Here is a 22,374-nt window from a genome sequence, read left to right as displayed (position 1 = left end):
CCTGAGCTGAAACCAAGAGTCTACGTTCAACCGACTGAGCCACCCAGGCACCTGAAATGTATCAGCACATCTAAGAAAAGACTGTGCCCATTCTGATATGTGGCTGTTCAAACACAAGTCAGAAACAAGGTGAAGGAGCAATAATGACCTATACGGGTCCCAAGTCAGCAACAAGGGAAGTGTGACCTCTCATTGCCTTGCCTAAGGAAACTAGACAGTTGGGTTCAAATCCCAGCTCTGACATTTATCTGTGAGCCTCAGACTCCTCAGTTAAAAATGGAGTTAATGATAGTATAATAGGGTTATTGTGAGAGTTGAACTCGTTAATTCATGGAACTAGCTTTGAATGTACTCACTATTCATAATAACATAGGTATCTGAATCCTTGTGACCGTGACTTCTCAAAGAAAGGTAATCAGTGAGCCTTATGTTTTTATCTATCAACCTGGTGTACTTACTTAATGGAAGTTCACCTCAGAGAAAGTGACTGCTCTAGAGAGACTTTGCAGGACCAGTGCTTATGGCTGAACAGGTTGTTCACCGCACAAGGAAGTGAGACTATGCTAAAAACCAGCTCATGCTCCACCCACTCTCCCCAGAGAGAGCACCTTTCTCTAATTCATTCAAAGGCTCCATGTGGCCAACTAGTAGTCCTGTAACAAAATCCAGGGTGGGGGGCCTGACTTGCCTCATGGGAAACTCATAAAGGAACTAAATGCCCCACCCTACCTCCACTCCCACATAGGGCCTCCTATGAGACAGGTTCTTGGTCTCTGCATATACATTTTCCACCTTGGAATGCTGATGACTAATAGTTAACCCTTACTCTTCCTTGATTTACACTGAAAATAATTCTAGGGGTGCCTGGGTGCCTCAGTTGGTTAAGTGTCTGACCCTTGATTTCAGCTCACGCCATGATCTCACAGGAACCCCACATTGGCCCTGCACTGACAGGTGCTTGGAATTCTCTCTCTTTCCTTCTGTCTCTGGACCTACCCCACTCATGCTCTCTTTCTCTCAGAATAAATAAACATTAAAAAAAAATTTAAAGTGGGGCGTCTGGGTGGCTCAGTCAGTTAAGCATCCGACTTCCCCTCAGGTCATGATCTCACACTCCGTGAGTTCGAGCCCCACGTCAGGATCTGTGCTGACAGCTCAGAGCCTGGAGACTGCTTCAGATTCTGTGTCTCCCTCTCTCTCTCTCTGCCCCTCCCCTGCTCATGCTCTGTCTCTCTCTGTCTCAAAAATAAATAAAAACATTTAAAAAAAATTTAAAGAAAATAATCCTAAAGAAACTAAGATTATATTCTCAAATTTTACTGGTGTTATAGAGAGAATATTTATCCTCCAGTGAACCCAGGTGCTGTGTATTGCTGTGATAGTTACAGGGTTCAGGATACATCAACCAAAAATATGGCACCTGGACATATTGACTATTTTAAACTGAAAGAATTTGAGAATCAGCATGTGCAGGAAGGATTCTTTGGCCTTCCCTTAAAGCAGGTCATGAGACTCTCATGTAAAAAATGCCTTCCCTATTTCCAGAGGAAAGGAACATCCTTATCTGCAAGGACCCCAAGAGGCTTCAAGAGAAATCAGGACAAACAGGCCTTGCTAAGTTTCCTCAAGTTTCCTCCTCTTAGCTCATACCCCTTTTGTTCTAACACATTTTCCATGACTTCCCACACTTCATCAAACAAGTGTAAAAATACTCAGTTTGAAGCACTTCCTCTGGTCTTCATTTCCTTATGAAGGCTCCCATGTCACATAGAACTTACCTTAAATACATTTGGATGCTTTTCTCTTGTAAATCTGTCTTTTGTTATAAAGACCCAGCCAAAAACCTAAGTTGGGTAGAAGAAAGATATTTCTCCTCCCTTACAATAGCATTTACTTGCTATTTCCATCTCTTCACAGACACAGATCTAGGATCTGCCTGGGTAACATTTATTTCTCTGCTTTCCCAGGAGCTAAGAAGCAGGCCTGGAAAGCAGGTCAAGGAACAAAGCATTGCAAATTATTCCTAGAAATTAACTACAAATGAGTCTGAACAAAGTCAGGACAAAAAGATATTAATAGAGACACTCTTCATTAATTCATTCATTTATTAAAAAGTGTTTATTGAGCACCTGGTTTGTGCCAGCCTTCAGCAAGCTACTGTATATGAGCAAAACAGACACATTCTTTGTCCTCCTGGAGCTTGGAGTTAATGAGGGAGACAGCCAGACAAAAATGCCCACCAATGAATACATAATATTTAACTGAGTTAGATGGTCTACAGTCGGGCTATCCAATATGGGAGACACTAGCCACATGTGGCTATAGGGAAATTGAAATGTGGTCGGGCGCCTGGGTGGCGCAGTCGGTTAAGCATCCGACTTCAGCCAGGTCACGATCTCGCGGTCCGTGAGTTCGAGCCCCGCGTCAGGCTCTGGGCTGATGGCTCGGAGCCTGGAGCCTGTTTCCGATTCTGTGTCTCCCTCTCTCTCTGCCCCTCCCCCGTTCATGCTCTGTCTCTCTCTGTCCCAAAAATAAATAAATAAATAAATAATAAATTTAAAAAAAATTAAAAAAAAAAAAAAAAGAAATGTGGCTAGTTTTTTTTTTTTTAATTAAATATATTTTTTAACATTTATTTCTTTTTGAGAGGGGGAGGGGCAGAGAAAGGGAGACAGAGGATCTGAAGCAGGCTCCATGCTGTGAGTGCAGAGCTCAATGGGGGCTCGAATCCACGAACGTGAGCTTGTGACCTGAGCCAAAATCAAGAGTTGCTTAACCGACAGTGAAATGTGGCTAGTCTGAATTGAAATATGCTCTCAGAATAAAATATGTAACACATCTCAGGCTTTGCACCAAAAAATGTAAAATACCTCGTTAATAATTTTTTTATTGATGGTAGATTCGATAATATTTCAAATACACTGGGATAAATAAAATGTCTTATTAAAATTAATTTCACCACCTTATACCCATTAGGGAGGCTACTATAAAAAATAATGAGTGTTAGCAAGGATGAAAAGAAATGAGAACCCATGTGTGATGTTGGTGGGGATATAAAATGGTGCAGCTGCTGTGGAAAATAGTATGGTAGTTTGTCAAAAAATGAAAAGTGAAAATTGTCATGTGATCCAGCAATTCTGTTTCTGGGCAGATAACCCCAAAGCAGGGTCTTGAAGAAATATTTGCACATCCATGTTCATAGCACTACTCATAATAGCCGCAATGTGGAAGAAACCCAGGTGTCCCTGAAGGGAAGAACAAACCATACAAAGGAAAGAAATGCTGACACCTGCCACAACGTGGGCGAGGCTTGAGCACATTATTGAGTGAAATAAGTCAGTAAAAAAGACAGATACTGTATGATTCCATTTATGGGAGGTACGTAGAGTCATCAAACTCCTAGAGACAGAAAGTAGAATGGTAGTTGCCGGAGACTGGGGGAGAGGAGAATGGGGTGTGGTTTAACGGGTCGACAGTTTGGGTTTTGCAGAATGAAACAGGTCTGGGGATTGAGTGCACAACAGTGTGAACGTACTCAACACCACTGAGCTGTGCACTTGAAAATGGCTAGGATAGTATGTTTTATGTGTATTTCACCGCAATTAAAACTTTTTAAATAAGGGGCGCTTGGGTGGCTCAGTCGGTTAAGCGTCCGACTTCGGCTCAGGTCACGATCTCGCAGTCTGTGAGTTCGAGCCCCGCATCGGGCTCTGGGCTGACAGCTCAGAGCCTGGAGCCTGCCTCGGATTCTGTGTCTCCCTCTCTCTCTGGCCCTCCCCTGCTCACACTCTGTCTCACTCTCTCTCTTAAAAATAAATAAACATTAAAAAAATTAAAAAAAAAAACTTTTTAAATTAAAAAAACAAAAACATTGAATTTCACCTTTTCTTTTTACTTTTTCAAATTTGCCAAGAGGAACATTTAATATCACACGTGTGGCTCACATTGTATTTCCATTGGTGCTGCTCTAAAGGAAAAGAATTTTGACCTCCAGGGATTTTTGTTTTGTTTTTTGTTTTTTTAAAAGAATAACTATTCACTAAAGTAGTTATGCTCAAAATGTAATAGCGCTTGACATGTTGTGTTTGTGAAACCATTTCTGTTAACAATGTTTATAACCAAAAATTTCGATAGATTACAGATTTATTTAATCGTACTTGTCAGACACACAGTTGAGAACCTTGAGGTGAAAATACATCAAAGGCATAGGAGTTCTTATTGCACATGTATCATGGAAGGTACATTTATTTACCACTTTTTACATATTCTAGATGACATTCAAATGAAGATAGTTGCTTCAAAGTGGTTGATAAACTTCTGGTGGTTGACGGATCTCTGGCAACTTTTAACCTAGTCTGTACTGAAAAGGTAAAGGTAACCAGAAAAGGTTGAAGTGTCTAAACCCGGGTGGGGTTGAAGTCAGGAGGGGTGGAGAGTTTTTGAGGCAGAGAAAACAACTTGGGCAACAGTTTTTAGACAAAAGAGAGCATGGAAAATTCCAGAAAGAGCAATGGAGACTGGAATGCCCAGATAGAGAGGTAAGAAGGCCCAGAGATGAGTCCAGAGGGGCAGACAGGGGCCAGATCATGTAGGGCCTGGAGGTCTTGCTAAGAACTTCCATCTTTATCTGGAAAACAGTGGGAAGCCAGCAGAGAGGTGACAAGGATGCATTTGTCTTTGGAAAAAAAATTGCTCTTGCTCCATCTGTGTGTGTATGTGTGAGTAGTTACTGTTTTTATTTTTTTATCATTTGTAATGTTTTTTTAATTTAATGTTTATTTTATTTTTTAAGAGAGAGAGAAGAGACAGAGCACAAGCCAGGGAGGGGCAAAGGGAGACAGGAAGAGAGAGAATCCCAAGCAGACTCCACACTGTCGACAGAGAGCCTGGTGTGGGGCTCAATCTCACAGACTGTGAGATCATGACCTGAACTGAAATCAAGAGTCGGATGCTTAATCAACTGAGTCAGCCAGGTGCCCCCAAGATTTTATTTTTAAGTAATCTCTACAACCCATATGGGGCTCAAACTCACGACCCCAAGATCAAGAGTCACATATTCCACTGACTGAGCCAGCCAGGTGCCCCTCTTTTTATCTTTTAAACAAGTGAGGCATAATATATAATTAAATATAGCTTAATTTTTATATATTTTTTAATGAAATTGACAATGTTAAACTTTCTCTGAGTCCTGTGATCCTGGAAAACAGCAACAGTTCAAAAGTCTCCCTAACCTTTGTTTTCTAAAATCCCCCCATCTTTGTGTGTTCCTAGAAATGACTTACCCAAAAGGACCACTCTTCCCCATACAATTTATTTATCTATTTATTTATTTTAATGTTTATTTTTGAGAGAGAGACAGAGAGACAGAGTGTAAGCAGGGGAGGGGCAGAGAGAGAGAGAGGGAGACACAGACACCAAAGCAGGCTCCAGGCTCTGAGCTGTGAGCACAGAGCCCAACAGGGAGCTTGAACTCACGAACCGCAAGATCATGACTTGAGTCAAAATCAGACGCTTAATTGAGCCACCCAGACGCCCCTTTCCCATACAATTTAGATAAGGCTCCCTGGACACTCGTTGTCATGACTACCACAAATTCACAGATGACTCCCTTGTTTACTTAACAAAACCAACCACCAACGACCCTGGACTTCCCATTCTTTGCCTCACGAGCGATTAAGATTAGAATTGTTTTGGGGCACCTGGGTGGCTCAGTCGGTTGAGTGTCCGACTTCAGCTCAGGTCACGATCTCACCACTGGTGAGTTCGAGCCCCGCGTCGGGCTCTGTGCTGATGGCTCAGAGCCTGGAGCCTGCATCCGATTCTGTGTCTCCCTCTCTGTCTCTCTCTCTGCCCCTCCCCTGCTCATGCTCTGTCTCTGTCTCTCTCTCAAAAATAAATAAACATTAAAAAATTAAAACAAAAAAAAAAAAGATTAGAATTGTTTGTCCCTCCAAAACCAGCCAGACACAGAGATAAACACTTCCTGTTCAGCTAGCTGAGACTTCCTCTGATTGCAAAACAATTCTAGCTCTACATCACCCTACCTGGAACTTGTGTTGCTCCTCCCTATAAGTCTAAGGTAAAGCCACCCTGCCAACATACCTTGACCTTCACACCTGGATGCCTCTCCCTGCTGTGATAACCTGAACAAAAATATCTCCATAATTCCCCTGTGCATTTTTGTCTCTGACAAGATCTTTCCAGGAAATACATACATAAACCAGAACTTCAGTCGAACATACCATTCATTGAGCATCTTCTCCGTGCAAAGCACTTTGTGAGGCTCTAGATCGTGGGATGGATAAATCTGCCAGGAACAATACACAATTACCTCTTAAGTAAATTGTTATCCCCACCATTTTCTATACAACAACTTTGGAAAGTGATATCTTCAGAGAGGCGTTATTATCTCTGTTTTCTTAGCCTCGCTTTTGTCTTCTGTAAAATGAAAATAATAGTCCTACCCTACAGGAATGTTGCAGGGGTGGGGTTGGGTGGTCAATGAGACAATGCAGGAAGTGTTGGCCTTTTATTTTTTTTTAATCTTTATTTATTTTTGAGAGAGAGAGAGCGTGAACAGGGGAGGGGCAGAGAGAGAGGGAGACACAGAATCTGTAGCAGGCTCCAGGCTCTGAGCTGTCAGCACAGAGCCTGATGCAGGGCTTGAACTCACAGAGCACGAGATCATGACCTGAGCTGAAGTTGGACACAACCAACTGAGCCACCCAGGTGCCCCAAAACGTTGGCCTGTTATTATGGGCTACGTTGGGAAGGCAGTCTGGTCTTCTGAAAGGAGAGGTCTTGTCTACAAGAAGATGCCCGATCACACTGTGTCTGCCACTCTCTCAGCTCACTTATGAGCCAAGTGGCCAGAAGGCAGACCCTTGCACACAGGTCGTCATGCTTTTGCTCACATAACCCTGCAACCCTGATGTGGCAGCAGCTGTCATTGCCCCATCCAGTCTCCTGTGACCTTTTAGCGGGCTCTAGCCCATTTCCAGCAGTCAGTATCTGCATGTCTCAGCCTGAAGACTTTTTCTAATCCCCTTCTTCGGATGTGCAGAGCCAGCTGAAAGTGACCAGGAATTGACATCCCCAGGGAGCAACCCTCACCCAGTGGCACTAGGGAGTTGGTGTATGGATATCTGTTTTCTCTCGACCTTTGAGTGGAATAATTCTGGGGCAAATGTTTTGTGTTGGATTTTCCCTAGGGAATTAACGATAGTCTCCCACGACAATCGCTGGCTCCATAATGTTCCTCCCCTTCCTTGCGTCACTTCTGTATTCCCCTACCAATCTGCCCCCCTGCACCTTCCCAATGAAATCTTGGGCTTAAATCATTGCTTCAAGGTCTGCTTCCCAGAGAACCCACACTAACCATCAGGTTCAACTGATGAGACAAGGATTGAGCCTTGATCCAAGATAGCCACCAACCGTGGGCCAGAACTCCACTGTGTGCATGATTATGACTAAGCAAAGCAACTGGATTCTTTTTCTCAGGGAGCAGAGAAGAAAGAAACAAAAGGGGGAAAAAGGAAACAGCAACAGAGGAGCTAGATCCTGTGAGTGGTGGCCTGTGGCATCCTGAGCGAGGCTGGTGGTGGCTCCACCAGCCCCAGTGATGCGCTTTCCTGGGTACATGCATGTCTCTGTGCAGTTTCATGCCAGCTTCCACCACCTGAGTCAAAGCATGGTGATGCTCACAGTTCTAGGAAGTGCAATTCACACAGACGTCAGGGCTAGGTGGTGCCAAGTTCAGATCTGTGTGGTCTTCAGCAAATAGCCTAGTGCCTCTGAGCCTCAGTTTTCTCAGTGTTAAATGGGGTAATACTAACATCCTTGTAGGTATGTGTGAGGATTAAATAAATAGACGCTAAGCAACCTGGTCCATAGTTCATGGTCAGTAATAGCTTCATCCCTTACCTGAGATCTTCTACAGGTACTGGCATCTACAAGTAGTTCCTGTCTTCTGGTCACCATGGCGACCCTAGACAAGCTCATAAATATCCACTAATGAAGCAGAGATATTTTCACTTTTCCCTGCTGTGTTTGTCTGTGTCTCGGATAGATTAAAAACTCCCAGAGGAGTCACATTTTAGAGTATGCAGTCTGGCCATTTATAATCCACATCATCTACTGTGATATGGGCAAAAACCATCAACTAGGAAAAATAGAAAAAGTTCGATTCAGTCTTCCCTGAGAACAAAATTGCCTCTATATTTCTGATGGTTTAGGGAACACCTAGAGAGTGGGAATGAGAACAATTTTGGGTTGGTTTTAGAAGGAAGAAGAGCCTTTGGTCAATTGGTGTCATTCAACAGACCATCAAGTAAGGTGCCTGCCTTGATGCCTTTCCTTCAAACTTCCCTTTGGGTTTGTCATTAATTTTGATTCCTCTTGAGCACCTGATCATACCAGGTCCTGAGCTAAGCATGAGGGTCTCAGATATGAAACTAGCCTTGGAACTGACCCAAGGAGCTCACCATCAGCAATAACATTTTCCTTCTTCATAAGATAAAGGTCTTGGACCAAGAGATTTTTAAATCCCTTCTCACCTTGAAATTCTGTGATTTTCATGACTATGAGGTCAATTCTAGGAAGAAGCCCTGTACAGAAAGGCTTTACTTGAAGATAAAGATGAGAGTGGGAGAGAATGGAAATATCATGGATTTTTGCGAAGAATCTAAAGTATTACCAAAATCTGGGGCACCTGGGGGGCTCAGTCGGTTAGGCATCCAACTTCAGCTCAGGTCATGATCTTGTGGTTTGTGGGTTAGAACCTCGAGTCAGGCTCTGTGCTGACAGCTCAGAGCCTGTAGCCTGTTTCAGATTCTGTGTCTCCCTCTCTCTCTCTGCTCCTCCCCCTCTCATGCTCTGTCTCTCAAAAATGAATAAATGTTAAACAATTGTAAAGTATTACCACAATCTTTCCATAAGTTTAAAAGACTATCACATAACTGGGACCCCAGTGTGTGAATAAGCTGCCTCCACTGTTGAGATTCAGAATGTCTGGGCCAGACATCTGTAGTGAGTTCAGCTTTAACACTTGTTTTGAAATGTGAATTTGTTCCTATGCCATGGATGCACTGGAGAATAATCTAAGCATAATACAGATGTTTATTTCATCCACAAGAAACGCTAGGTGCAAGCAGAACCATCCTGAACCAACTTCGTAGTGTCAAATAAAACACAAATCTGGACCGAGACAAGGAGACGCTTTATTTGATAGGTTTTTGCAACGGTGGCAGACGGACAACTACAGTAGGAAAAACTCTCCCACTGGGAGATCTGCGATGCTTTCAAAAATTAAGTGAGGGGCACCTGGGTGGCTCAGCTGGTTAGGCATCTGACTCTGGCTCAGGTCATGATCACAGTTCGTGAGTTCGAGTCCCGAGTCGGGCTCTCTGCTAATAGCTCAGAGCCTAAAGCCTGCTTCCGATTCTGTGTCTCCCTCTCTCTCTGCCCCTCCCCTGATCCTGCTCTGTCCCTCTCTCTCTCTCCAAAAATAAATAAATATTTTTTAAAAATTAGAAAAAAAAGATTAAGCGAAAGGATTTTTCTTTTATGGAGAGAATTAATCAAGGCCTGAAAGAACCAACCATGGAGAGAAGGGCATGATCAGACAGAGTAGCTCAGAGGATTCCACTTTTTGAGGGTGGACCAACAAAGCTCAGACACCTAGGGGAAGGAGAGAAAGCTTAACCCAAGTTTGGGTAACAAGCATTTTGTTCCAATGGATCAGTGGGACAAAACAACTCAGCTAATCATTTCTAAAGCAAAAAAAAAAAGGGAATTTGGAGGGTCTGTGTCTGGCCTTGCCTCGGGTTAACAAAGGGTCATCCGGGAGTCTTCTCTAAGTTACATGAGGAGGGTGGTTCTTTGCAGTGAGCTGTTTCTGGAACACCGAAAGGAGAAGGGGGTTCTCTCGTCATCCGTGTTTTCCAGGATCATAGGACTCCAGTTAAATTCAACACTGTCGGCAGGATTACACAAAATGCACGCAAGCATACACTTCAAACATCGCCAGCTGCCTCAGCTCTCCCCCAGATCACGGTTACAGCTGCCCCTCTGGCTTCAGATAACCCCCTCCCACCACTTGACCATTACTCGCAAGCTTTCCCTCACTTGTATAAGCCAACTTCAGGTCTTCCTCAAGGTAAGGGGCCATGCATAGTGTGGCATTCATGTATTTCTAAACAACATAATATATGCAAGACTGTGACATCATTTCTGTCAGGTTCCTTTCTTTTTATTAATGTGTCCCTGCAAAAGCTTTTGAGCGTTGGGCCCTAAGCCCATTTTCGCCATGGCAAGCTGAGATCCAGGGCTACCCCTGCCTGACAAGCCCATGGCTCTGTCTGCTCGGAGGGAGTTCCTGAACCCGCCTGTGAAAAGGCAGGAGAGTTTTTCATTGCATTTGGAATTGGAGGGAGTTAATTACATGAACAAGATTGTATCTTAAACACCAAAATGAGACCCTACTAATGACCTAAAGAAGCGCTTCCAAACCTTACAGAAAAAGATATTTATTAATCACTCGTGGCCCAAGGCAACTGGCGAGGAGATCTGACTACCCCAGACCCCACCCAGGCTGCTCTGAGGGTTCAGGGGGTCCAGTGTCCCTGTACCTTCAGAGGCCGGTGTGCCATGGACGGCTTGGACCCAAGGAGAGGGTAAAACTGAAGAATCTCACAAAAAGTGAAATCATGGGACTACCACTCAATGGGAAAGGGGAAGAGAGGAAGGGAAGGAGAGGTATACGGCAGTTTTTAAACTCCTACTGGAAGAAATAAAGCTGTTTCTGTATTAAGGTTACCACACATCCCTGGGGCACCTGGATGGCTCGGTCAGTTGAACATCCGACTTCGGCTCAGGTCATGATCTCACAGTTTGTGGGCTCGAGCCCCACGTCGGGCTTTGTGCTATCAGTTCAGAGCCCGGAGCCTGCTTCGGATACTGTGTCTCCCTCTCTCTCTGCTCCTCCCCCACCCACCCTCTGTCTTTCCCTGTCTCTCAAAAAATGAATAAATGTTAAAAAAAATATATTAAGGTTACCAAACACTCCAATGTACCCAGGGTAGTCCTGGTTAATGTGACCCCTCTTACTCTCAAAAGGGTTCCACTCATCCTATTCATATTCCAACAAAGTTGAGACTCCTTAAAAAATATTTGGTCAAACTGTGGTATAATAAGAAATATGTCTGGTCTTTGTCCCTGGGATCTAGCATAGAGAGCCTAAAACCCTTGCAATTTCCTGAGTGATAGGAGCATCTTGTATTATCCATAATGCCCCCTTTTCAAACACAGCTGAGTTTATGCTAATAAGGTGAGGCTTGGTGGGCCCCTAGAGAGCTTCTGGATGGAGACTGGTCCCCAGAGACACTAGCCATATGATTATAGGGTTGGAACTTTCAGCCTGGGACCCCCTCAGGTTGGAAAAAGAGAGGGAAAGAGAGAGGGGCTGCCGATTGAGTTCAATCACCAATGGATGATTAATCAATCATACTTACAAAGTGGAACTTCCATTAAAACCCCAACATGGTGGGATTTGGGAGCCTCTGGGTTGGTGAACATATCTACGTGCCAGGAGGGTGGCACACCCCACCCACCAGACTTGTGATTGGTGTCTGAAGGGAAGTCAATCTCATGAGACTGAACCCTGAAACTTACGGAGTCTAGCTCTGGGTAGTTAATGTCAGAATAAGACTGAAATATTGGACACCCAGTTGCTGACAGAGAATTAGAGACAGCCATTTCAAGTTTTCATTCTAACCCCCTCTAGAAGACCCAAAGTCTCAGACAAAGGGTTTGACATCTGAGTGGCAGATGTCAAATTGAAAATCGCCCTTCCCCCTCAGCAACAGCGACAGTGATCCTGGGGTCACGTGTCTCCCTGAGATGCATCAAGGCTCCATGTTGCACACGTCCTCAGGCACCACTCACCGTGTTTCATGTGAAGGTGTGGACTCCATCTTCTTTAGCTCCTAGGAAGGAGGAAATCAAGGTCACATTTCTGACACCCTCTCTATCTGATCACTCCTGACGCTGCCATCTCTTCATGATTTTCTTTTCCTTGCTCAGGTAGTAGATGAGAAGTTTTGCAAACCAGCTGGCTAAATAGATGTCTAATCGTGCAACAAAATGCCAGTGCCCTGGGCACCTGGGTGGCTTAGTCGGTGGAGCACCGACTCCGGCTCAAGTCATGATCTCATGGGGTTCCCTGCTGTCAGGACAGAGCCTGCTTCAGATCCTCTGTCCCCCTCTCTCTCTGCATCTCCCCCACTCGTGCTCTCTCTATCTCAAAAATAAATAAACATTTAAAAAAATGCCAATGCCCTTTGTGGCAAACATCCCACCTAAAGCCTTGTGCTTGTCTTAGTCTTAGGGAGGGAACAAGAGGGTCTCCCTGACCAAATGCTACACTGTTCACAAAGCCAGCCACATCCACCTCCCTCAGTCCCCTTCTTATATCTCTTGGAGAGGGTGTGGATCTATCCCATTCCATCTTTGCTCAATATTTGTGGGGACTTGCATACTCCGAGGAGGACACATATCTACTATCATGGCAAGTGATGTTGTTAACACATCTGCCACAGAGTCCTGCTCACAGGAAAGAGGGCTGAAGCTAATCAGGTCTCTTAGGAAGCATATGTGAGACTCTACAGAGGCCTCCAAGAAACATTAGGTGGGACATCACTGAGCTCTGGAGTCCTGCATTAAAAATCGAATTACCCAGAGCAGCTGGGTGGCTCAGTCAGTTGAGCATCCAACTTCGGCTCAGGTCATGATCTCACGGTCTGTGAGTTTGAGCCCCTGTTGGGCATGCTGCTGTCAGCACAGAGCCTGCTTCGGATCCTCTGTCCCCCTCTCTCTGCCCCTTCCCCGCTTGCTCTCTCTCAAAAATAAATAAACATTTAAAAATTGAATTACCCATTCGCTCATATACATATTTATGTGTTCATTCAACAAATATTTATTGAGCACGTGCCTGTGTTAGGCACCAGTAATCGCAATCTAATCTAATGAAAGAGAAAGGAGAGGTAATCTTTTTGGCCTGGCCCAAGGTTGTTACCTCCTTCCAGCTTTCCTCAATCCATCCTTCACCTCCAGCTAGAGTAGATCCCCTCTTTCTCTGAGCCCTGGTGGTGGACCAGGACCTGTTAAAGACCTGCGACTGTTCACTTGAAGCCCTTCAGAATGCTTTTTGGCTACAAATAACGGGAAACCCATCCAGCTGTGGCTTAAATAAAGCAGACACTACTGTACTTCATAAGACCAGGAGTCCGAGAATCCAGGGCAGGTCAAAGACCAATGAAATCCTTCAAGAGCCCAGTCTCTTCCTAACTTACAGCTCCTCCTTCCTAAGTTGCTAGGGTTTTTGTTTTGTTTTGTTTTGTTTTCTGTTTTTTTGGCTTTTTCCATTTTCACGCATCATCTCAAGGTCACACTATGGCCATAGCAATTATATATAAGTCCTCAAACCAACATCTCACTGAAGAAAGAACTGGCACAAGCAACAAGGTTTTTCGTTCAGAGGCTCTGCCTTTTTTCTAGGAAGGGAGGGCCCCAAGCACACCTCCCCTCTGACCTCTTTGGCCAGAACTGGGGCCAGAAACACTCACGATGAGGGATGACATTGCCCGGGCTGCCTTAGACATATGGTGACTCACCCCTGGGACTTACTACATCCCAGGGAGAAGGGTGGAAAGTGGGGAAAGCCACTGGGCTTGGAATGGCCAACCTTGACCAGTCAGCCCCTCAGTGCCCCTGAGTCTGCAGTGTCTGCACCCTTCTTGCCGACATCCCAGGTGCAAGCCCCTCCTCTCTTCCCCCTCCCAGGAATACGGCCCTTCCCATAAGCTGCTGGAGCCGTCCCGTAAATGTTTGTGAGTAAAAGACAACCAGACCAAACCAAAACAAAGTTTGGTGTTATGGAAGGTATGGAGAGAAGAATTTGGAAGAAGAGTGTTTCATAGATTTAGCGAACAAATAGAACCCATAGACCAGTAGCTCTTTGCCAGAAGACCATGAATGAGTGTTCCATGAATCCCGGAAACTATAGGAACCATTTTACATAAATGTGTATATGAAGGTTGGGTAGGGTGTGTCCTTGGTTTCTATGGAATCCCGAAAATTTCTGCAACCACCAAGTCTTGGAAGCCCCGCCTCAAATGGCCTGCGGCAACACTCTCCAATTACCTAGGGGCACACCAGGAGCCAGGGTCTTGCAAGGAAGGTAACCTGACTGGGCAGAGCACCCAAGCATCCAGTACACTGGAATCTTACCACTTCTCCTCCCATGGTCACAGACTCCAGCTGTTCTATTTTAAGAGGCCGGTCCAAAGAGTGTTATCATTCTGTCTTCCAGCACCGTCTGAGAAGAGTCTCTCACCATGACTCACCACCATCCTCCCCTGAACAATGGCCTGTGGGCTCCATCACTCACTCTTGCTGACACACCGGACTGGAAAGAGCTGATTCTAAGTGAGCGGTTGTGTGGGTATATGGAATATTGAGGGCAGGGGCAGAGGGAGGAAGGTGGGCTGGAGGTAGAGCCAGTACTCACCATCCAGATTTACCGCAACCCCAGGGAAGGGAACGGAAATTTATTTATAGACACTGGAGGCCGGTGACCTACCCGTTAAGTTCCAAGTGGCCTCTGATGGCCCAAAGCATATACACAGGAGGGGGGGGATCCGAAAGAAGCCCCTCTTCTCTCCTCCGTCAGTGGGCAGCTCCTTCCCACCTATCAGGATGGAGAACAGGCTGCTGCTGAGTCGGCTTTGGGAGGCTGAGTGAGCTAATTGGAGGATAGCACCCACCCCCATAATTCAGAGTGAGATGAGACACAGAAGAGTTTCCCCTGTTCAGCCTCTCTGGTTTGCACCCTGGTTAAGCCCTGATCTTGTAACACTATCTTGGGAAACATGTCTGGTTCTCAGGTGGTTTCCTTAAAGGGAAAGTTACAAGGCTGGTTTTTACTATTATTCCCAACAGCCTCTGATCACATGAAAGTAACTCTGGGAAGGATCTAGAGAGGCCAGGAGGAGAGACACCTTGGGGGACTAATGAGAGGCCTTCGAGAAGAGGGAAGAGTCAGACTCTGGCCTCTGAACATCTCATACCTATGGTTCTCAACATGGCTGCCCCTAGAATCAGAAAGATTTGCCAACTTCAGGATTGCTTACCCCTTACCTACTGACTCAGAATCTTGCAGAGGATGGGGACGGGCACCTGGACTTTTCAAAAGCTCTCCATGAAACTCTGAAGCAGCTGGTGCTGGAGGTCCAAGATCTGAGCCAACCCAGATCTGCTCCACTGCCTGTATAGGAGATGCCCATTCGAGGGCAGTCCCCACTTCAAAAGGAAAGAAAAGGCCTTCTGAAGCCAGAATCTCTCAAAACAATGGGGTCCAGACCTCAGCCAGGTCCTCTGAGGGCAGCGGATCTCCTGTTTCTAGCTCCTCCAAGCTCGCACGCATGTGTCACCCTGCACTGCCAGGACCCCCCTGGCATCATTCCCAGAGCCACAAGTCTATGGAGATCCTGTCTGGAAATACCTCTGTCATCTAGTGGCTGACAGACACAATACCAGAAACAGTGCACTTATTATCACCAGAGAAAAAAAAATTGAATGGGATTTCGAATAACCACGGAATGGCTCACACAGTGCTCAGGAATTCATTATCAAAGTTGGCTCCGCTCCTCTCAGACGTGCCTTTGGCACTCTTGGTTCTGAAATTTGCACTTCTAGATGGAGGCTGGGGCTGCAGAGAGCAGGCACCCCGAGATGACGTGGGGAAGGGAAGGGTTCAGAGGTGGGCTGGGTGGTGGTTGCCTAGGGGAAAAAAACGATATCCGCTGGAATTGTTCAGTTACAATGGCAGAGTCTGTGTGGTTCCAGAAAAAAAAGATATTTCTGAGCATTGATGAAAGCGCCCAGAGTTATAGCTAAGGAATCTTTCTCCAGCTCCCGGTTCTGCTTTTCTCTTCGGGGGCTTCGATCTTGGCCAGGCCCGCCCAATATGGCGGCAGAGACAGTCCCTGTGGCTCCAGGTGGATGGGCTGCCAGCATAGCCTCTCCAGGAAAGCACTCCTCTTTGTCCTAGAACATCCAGCATAAGACTGAGGGTGGGATCTCATTGGCAGCTGTGTCTTCTAGACATTTCGGAGCAAAGCACAGTGGCCGGGCCTGGAGCTGAAAGGAAAGTTCAGCTCCACTCAAACCACATGAATTGGCAGGATGGCAATGGCTTCTTAAGGGAAACCTAAGGTGCTGACATAAAAAGTCGGGGGAGCAGATGCTGGGAAGACACGCAGGAACTCTTCCCAGACACCATAGCAGGAATGAAAGTGCTTGCTTGCTCTGCCTTCTCTCACATGCTGTGCTCCTCTCTACTATAGATTTTTCTAGATGGCCATTTCTTTACTCTTCTGCACCGGTTATGTGCTTTGGGGGAGCAGCTGTGACACCTATCATCCTCACCCTAGTAGCTCGGCACCTACTATGGAGTAGATGCTTAATAAATCCTAGTGGAATGATGTAAATAGCACAGAACTGAGATTTAAAAATCCTGGGTCTTTGTCTTGATTCTGCCCCTAACTTGAATGTAGACTTTGAGCAGTGACTTCTCTTCCTTGGGCCTCTTTCGGACATACTAGTTGAGGGTTTGGCAAACTTTCTTTGCAGAGGGCCAGATAGTCAATATTTTGTGCTTCGTGCGCCATGGGGTTCCCAACGACTCAGCGCTTCCGATGACGCACAACCGCAGAAAAAGGCAATATGTGAACAAGCGGGCATTGCTGTGTTCCAATAACATTTTATTAACAAAAAGGCAATGGCCCAAATTTGGCTCTCTGGCCCTAGCTTGCCACCTGTCTGGTAGATGCTTTTTTCTTTCCTCTGTCTATTGCTGTGTGATAGTCCGCTCAAAAGTTCAGCAGCTTAAACAAACAGCAATCATTTATTTTGCCCGCGCATCCGCAATCTGGGAGACTCGTAAGGTACACCTCATCTCTGCTCCAGGCATTTTCAGCTGAAGAAGCTCCATGGAGGCTGAAGGATCCACTTCCAAGATGGTTCACTCGCATGGTTGGCAAGTTGGCGCTGGCTGTCGGCTGGGAACTCGTGTGGGGCTGTTGACCAGGGACTTCATACTGCTCCATGTGTGCTTCTCCATGGGGCTGCTGGGGCCCCAAAAGTTGTTCTCATCCAACAGATGAGAAGAAGAAGCTGTCAGAGTCGTAAGGCCTGAGTTCAGAAGCTGGCACGGTGGTGTGGTGGACTATTGGCCCAGTAGCCACAGAGCCCGGCCAGATTCAAGTGGAGGACACACAGTTGCCACCTGTCAATGGGAAGAATGTCAAAGAATTTGTAGCCACATACAATCTACCACACTGAATGCTAAGGGCTCTGCTAGTTAAGATGTCCCATGGTTTGAAGGCTCAGTCTGACCTTGGATTCCAGGAACAACTGTCCAGTTCCCTAAACTGATTCTCTAAGAGCATCACCATACCCCATACCTGAATCCCTCAGGTCCCTTGACCTTTATAATGTCCCTGCAATCCCTCTTCTCCGTCCCCACCGCCACCACCCAGAGCAGCCTGAATGTTGCAGTGAGCTCTTAACTAGTCTCTTGGTTCCCAGGCTATCCATGTCTGCTGCCAGCGTCATCCTCCTAAAGCATTCACTGCTTGCCTGTCAAATCGCTAAGGACTCCCTCCTGCCACATTGGGCTCCATTTTCTTTCCCAGCCTTACTTCTGAATACTTCTTTCAAGCTGAAAAGCCACATCCTTTGCCTGAAATTTCTAATTCTCTCTTCCACCCTTCTTACTATTGAAATAACCCAGCTTTTTATTTTTTTTAATTTTGTTTAATGTTTATTTATTTTTGAGAGAGAGAGAGAGAGACAGACCATGACCAGGGGAGGGGGCAGAGAGAGAGAGAGGGAGACACAGAATCCAAAGCAGGCTCCAGGCTGTGAGCTGTCAGCAGAGTCCGATGTAGGGCTCGAACCCACAAACCGTGAGATCATGACCTGAACAGAAGTAGGACACTTAACCAACTGAGCCACCCAGGCGCCCCGAGACTCAGCTCTAATGCCACCACCTCCATGAAGCATTCCCTTAATCCTTTCCTCCCCTCCCAACTGGTTAGGATGCCCTCACTCTGCACCCAGGGACACCAGTATTACCTTTGGCCATAGCAACTATCACACTGTGCTCATGGCACTTAAAAAAAAGTCCATTTTCCACCAGACTCTTATCTCTTCGAGGGCAGAGATTTGAGCTTTTTCACTTATAATGCCAATGCCTGGCACAGAGCCTGGCATATAGCTGGCATTCAGCAAATGTTTATTGGATGGATAAATGTTTGCTCATTACTTTTTAGGCAATTTTGAAAAACAGAATAGTAAACCTTAGAAGGCAAATAACACACTGGGGAAAAAGCAAACAGTTGTTATAGATATGATAAAGAGCTAATCTATCTATATTACAAAGATCCTTTATAAACCAATAAGGAAAAACTTAACCTCAGAGGACCTTAGGCTAAAAACACAAACAGAAAAGAATAAACACAAATGGCCAATAAACACATGGAAAAAACGTCCAACAAAGCCTTACAAATTAAACACTATGCCATTTTATGTTTCATATTAGGAAGCACAAAAATGGCAATACTTGGTTGTAATGAGGTTGTGAGGAAGGGAGCACTTTCATCCACTGCTGGTGGAATATTCTTAAGCTCATTGTCACACGTTCTAAAAGTCTTTTAAATGTGCAGCCCCTCATAACCAACCATTCTACTTCTAGAATTTTAATTCCAAGGAGTTAATTAGTAATACGCCTGCATCTTCACACACAGGTCCCATTAATTCCTCATTATTTTCTGATTGATTGTTCAGCCTCTAAGAACACACTGACATTACAGTCACGGGAACGGATAGTATCTTACCACTGATAGTATCATACCAATCTGGGGCCGAGAACAGAAACTCCCCTAGTCTGGTTATTGGACACCAGCCTGGGGAAAGCATTTCGAGGGCTGCTATAACTTAAAGTTGGTCATGACTTATATAGGGTCAATAAATTCTATCATCTGCAGTGCCAGTTGGAAAATACCCAACAATTACTTGAAAGATCAGTTAGGGAGGGGAATTCTGCCTTGGCAACTAGAAAGGAAAAGTATTTATTGAGCACCTTCTGTGTGCCAAGAAGTTACTTACATGACTTCAATTTAGCTCTTTTTGGGCAGCCGTGATTATCCTATTTTACTGATAGAAAAACTAAGATACAGGACGCCTGGGTGTCTCAGTCAGTTAGTGTCCGACTTCGGCCCAGGTTATGATCTCATGGTCCGTGAGTTCGAGCCCGCATCGGGTTTTGTGCTGACAGCTCAGAGCCTGGAGCCTGTGTCAGATTCTGTGTCTGCCTCTCTCTCTGTCCCTCCCCTGCTCACACTCTCTCTGTCTCAAAAATAAATAAAAAAAAGAAATAAAGAAAAACTAAGATACAGTGTAAGGAGAAAAACTAATGTATGAACCAGGCATCTCCCCCCCCCCCCCTCCAAAGCCCATGAAAATTGTACCTAGGATAATCCTTAAGAAAGTAGTGCTTCGACATGCTGTTAGTTGTTTATGCAAAGGAGATTGAGCATAACCATTCTGGTTGCTCTTCATTAAATTGCATTGAGTGAAATATTGTCCAACATCCATGTTCCATAGCCTCAAATATTCTCCTGGGTACATAATAATAACCTATCATTCACATGGGAAGGAAATAATCTGATTCTGAGCAGGACAGAGTGGAACAGGCTGCTGAATGGATTCTCACTTGGAGCGTCTTCTTTTAAGTAAGTTCTCAGTCAACATACCTGAGCATATTGTGATAATTGCCTAAGGACAGACTGCCCTGCCCTGGCAGCTTAGAAATTCCTCTGAAATTATTCCTTTTTGCACATTCTGAGAAATAAACACACAAGCCCCAAATGCGCATTTGCATCCACATGATAAGCTAATAATGATTACTTGGCTGATGCCTCACCCCTCCACCAGAACCATAGTGTTTTTTCATGCCTCCAAGGAGCCTTGTGGTGAATGTACAGAACCTGGCCCAGGGTCTGTGACTGGGGTCCGCAGCAGAGAGGAGGGACGGGAAACCATCAGACTATCGGAAATGACTTATGGGGTCTTTTGTTTTAGTGCTGTTATTGTTTTGCAGGGATTGGTTCAATTCTCGGTTAAGCTTTTAAAAAAATACTTGGGTTTGGGGCGCCTGGGTGGCTCAGTTGGTTAAGCATCCGCCTTCGGCTTAAGTCATGATCTCACAGTCCGTTAGTTCAAGCCCCCAATCAGGCTCTGTGCTGACAGCTCAGAGCCTGGAGCCAGCTTCAGATTCTGTGTCTCCCTCTCTCTCTGCTTCTCCCCCACTTGCACTCTGTCTCTCTCTCTCTCTCTCTCTCTCTCTCTCAAAAAAAAAAAAACAGTAATTTTTTTTTTTTTTTAATATTTGGATCTGGTTTCTTGGAGGTTCAACAAATATATGTAGTCAATTGTGGATTTTTTTTCCTTTGGCTTAGTTGTTTGTTAAGGTATGTTTTGGTTGCTTTAAGTTCAAATACCTGCTTTGAAGTTCCGATGAAAGATGAAATTATATGCAAGCATACACTCAGCAATAAAGCCAAGGAATATGATTGTAACCATTCACAATAAAATCAAATTGTACCGCTCACATCAGCTGTCTTCTTTTATCCTTTTTATTCTTGCCTATCACCATTCTACAGATGGGGGGTTTATTGTTAAAAAAAAAAAAAGTTAACTGACTTGCGGCTTGTGTAATATATCCAATGATTCTCAGTCTCCTTGTGCGAGGAGATGCCTTTGAAAACTGGAGTTTGGGGCAGACCACATGGTGGGAAAAGACTTAAAATGTAGTAATTATGATACGATGGCTGCCAGAATGGGAGAGCATTCTAGAGCATCATTAAAGAGATAGTCAAGGAGGACCTGGGTGGCTCAGTTGGTTAAGGGTCCGACTTCAGCTCAGGTCATGATCTCACAGATTGTGGGTTCAAGCCCCGCATCAGGCTCTGTGCTGACAGCTCAGAGCCTGGAGCCTGCTTCCAATTCTGTGTCTCCCTCTGTCTCTGCCCCTCCGCTGCTCGCGCTCTGTCTCTCTCTGTCTCAAAAATGAATAAACACAAAAGAAATTAAAAAAAAAAAGGGGGCAGTTAACACACTGTTTCCTGGAAGGCACCATCCCCTGCAACTATGCCCCTCACCAACTAAACTTCTTTAGTGCCCTGACCATGCCCATAAATACTCTAGCCCCGCATTGTGCAATATGGAAGCCATCAGCCACATGTGGCCATTCTGAGTTGAGATGTGCTCTAAGTATAAAATACACACAGGATTTTGAGAATTTAGGACAAAAGAAAGAAGGTAAAGTATCTCAAAAAGAATTTTTCTACTGGTTGCATGTTGAAATAACATCCTGAGTATATTGGGTAAAATAAAATATCTCATTAAAATTCACTTCACCTATTTCTTTTAACTTCTTTTAATATGACTACCAGAAAAAGTATAATTACATACAATGTTCACATTATATTTCTATTGGGCCGTGCTACTCTGGAAACCAAGTTCTCCCATATTCTGGAAAATACACAACATCTCATTCGAGCTGGCTTGATGTTGGCCTTAGCTTCTCACCTGTAACAGGGCAGTGCAAGGGACAGGGTTCCTGAAGATCTTACATGTGATTCAGGACCCAAATCCTGGGCAAGGAAAATGGGTACTTTAGTTTACCAGCCATGGATCAAAATTCCAAGAAACCCGAAATACAACTCATCCCAGTCCCTTTCCAGTTTGGAAATCATTCTTTCCACGGTGCTTTTTTTTTTCTTTCAATTTATGGGAATTTGCATCATTTCAAATTTTGCGGGCAGTATGGAAGCTTAATGAATATGTTTTATATCGCCACACTTCTAGTTCACACAATTCAGATTTCTATTAAATGTATCCTTAGAGTAACAGGAGAGGCGTGTCCTGCTCTGCCCTGTATCTCATAACCACTCAGAGGTACACGGTTGGAGAATACAGAGTAGCTTCTTTTCTCAGTTATAACCAAAACATTTTTTACATGGTGATTAAAGCTTTGCTCCAGACAGGTAGAGACAATCCAGTGGTCAGGAAGTGCTGAGTCAGTCAGGACAGGGGCAGGGCAGGAAACAGGACAGAGATCCTTTCTCACCCTCAACCTCACATATAATAGCAACCACGTTCTGAGTGTAAGCTTAGCATTCCTGTTACACACTGCCTGCCTGGGAAGGGACCTCAGAAGTCGTCAGGGCGGGCCTCCACCCCATGCATAAG

The 22,374-nt window shown here is 45.0% G+C and overlaps 1 long non-coding RNA gene across 2 annotated transcripts in view; it reads left to right on the top strand.

The window, feature by feature from the left end:
- Positions 1–22,374, top strand: part of LOC109269923 (uncharacterized) — a 45,231-nt gene that overhangs the window by 3,035 nt on the left and 19,822 nt on the right. The window contains exons 2-3 of one of the 2 annotated variants that reach the window (XR_002081333.2): positions 14,369–14,484; positions 14,998–19,506. This is a non-coding gene — a long non-coding RNA (uncharacterized LOC109269923). Of the gene's footprint in view, positions 1–14,368; positions 14,485–14,997; positions 19,507–22,374 lie in introns of those variants that run through there. The other variant, XR_002081334.2, reaches the window with a different exon arrangement.

The sequence above is a fragment of the Panthera pardus genome, unplaced genomic scaffold (assembly GCF_024362965.1).
Source record: "Panthera pardus isolate Hobbes unplaced genomic scaffold, ASM2436296v1 HiC_scaffold_20, whole genome shotgun sequence".
Taxonomy (NCBI): domain Eukaryota; kingdom Metazoa; phylum Chordata; class Mammalia; order Carnivora; family Felidae; genus Panthera; species Panthera pardus.
Note: the sequence above shows the minus strand (reverse complement) of the source record. Positions and strands in the feature narration are given on the sequence as shown.